This window comes from Ranitomeya imitator, chromosome 4, assembly GCF_032444005.1.
Source record: "Ranitomeya imitator isolate aRanImi1 chromosome 4, aRanImi1.pri, whole genome shotgun sequence".
In the NCBI taxonomy this organism is placed as follows: Eukaryota; Metazoa; Chordata; class Amphibia; order Anura; family Dendrobatidae; genus Ranitomeya; species Ranitomeya imitator.
The window spans coordinates 658,790,466-658,792,236 of record NC_091285.1 but is presented as its reverse complement, the minus strand read 5'-3'; positions in this window follow the sequence as shown (position 1 = coordinate 658,792,236).

Below are 1,771 nucleotides of genomic sequence, written 5' to 3'. Positions count from 1 at the left end.
TTCTTCCCTCTGCTTATGTAGTAGGGCTGCAGGATGGGGACAGGCAGCGCTGAGCCTCCTCCCCTGTACACAGCCTCCGCTCCCAAAGCTTCCTAATGTGCTACACAGAGGGGCAGCCGGACCCCGGGCCAAATCGTCTGACACTTGTCTGCTACATAAGAAGTCACCATGACAGTCAGCTCCTGATACAGATATTTCCAGATATCTATCTATTATCTGTCTATTATCTGTCTATTATCTATCTATTATCTGTCTATTATCTATCTATTATCTGTCTATTATCTATCTATTATCTATCTATTATCTGTCTATTATCTATCTATTATCTATTATCTGTCTATTATCTATCTATTATCTATCTATCTATCTATTATCTGACTATTATCTATCTATTATCTGTCTATTATCTGTCTATTATCTATCTATTATCTGTCTATCTATTATCAATCATCAATGTCTCTATCTATTTCATATTTATCTATCTACTATCTGTTATCTATCTATCATCTATTATTTATCTATTATCTATCTATCTACAGTTATGTGAAAAAGTGTTTGACCCCTTCCTGATTTCCTATTCTTTTGCATGTTTGTGACACTTAATGTTTCAGATCAACAAACAAATTTAAGTATTAGACAAATATAACACAAGTAAGCACAAAATACAGTTTATAAATTAAGATATTTATTATTAAGGGAAAAAGAAATCCAAACCTACAGGGCCCTTCTGTGAAAAAGTGATTGCCCTCCCCATTTAAAACATAAATTAACTGTGGTTTATTACATCCTTGGGAAGCTGAGTTCAAATTCCCTAGTCGAATGCAGGCCTGATTACTGCCACACCTGTTCTCAATCAAGAAATCACTTAAATAGAACCTGCCTGACAAAAAATGAAGTAGAAGAAAAGATCCTTAAAAGGTAGACATCATGCCGCAATCCAAAAAAATACTGGAACAAATGAGAAACAAAGTAAATGAGATCTATCAGTCTCGAAAAGGTTATAAAGCCACTTCTAAAGCTTTGCGACTCCAGCGACCCACAGTGAGAGCCATTATCCACAAACGATGAAATCATGGAACAGTGGTGAACCTTCTCAGGATTGGCTGGCCGCCCAAAATTACCCCAAGAGCGCAGTGATGACTTGTCCAAGAGGTCACAAAGGACCATGCAACAACAGCAAAACAATTGCAGGCCTCACTTGCCTCAGTTAAGGTCAGTGTTCATGACTCCACAATAAGAAATAGACTTGGGACAAATGGCCTATATGGCAGAATTACAAGACAAAAACCACCGCTGAGCAATAAGAACATAAAGGCTTGTCTCAGTTTTGCAGGAAAACATTTTGATGGTCCCCAAAAATTTTGGGGAGAATACTCTGTGGACTGATGAGACAAAAGTTTGACTTTTTGGAAGGTGTATTGTTATGTCTGCTAATGAAAGGTGTTATGAAGGCAATCCAGAGACACAGTGTGTCTAGCGATCAGAGCGCACACAGTGATCTGACAAATACCCAAAAACAAAGAACGAGCTCTGAGACGTGGAAACTCTGTAGACTGCACACCTGATCCTATCCTAAACACAACTAAAAGCGGCTGTGGATTGCGCCTAACAACTACCTATGCAACTCGGCACAGCCTAAGAAACTAGCTAGCCTGAAGATAGAAAAATAGGCCTGACTTGCCCCCAGAGAAATACCCCAAAGGAAAAGGCAGCCCCCCACATATAATGACTGTGAGTAAGATGAAAAGACAAAACGTAGGGATGAAATAGA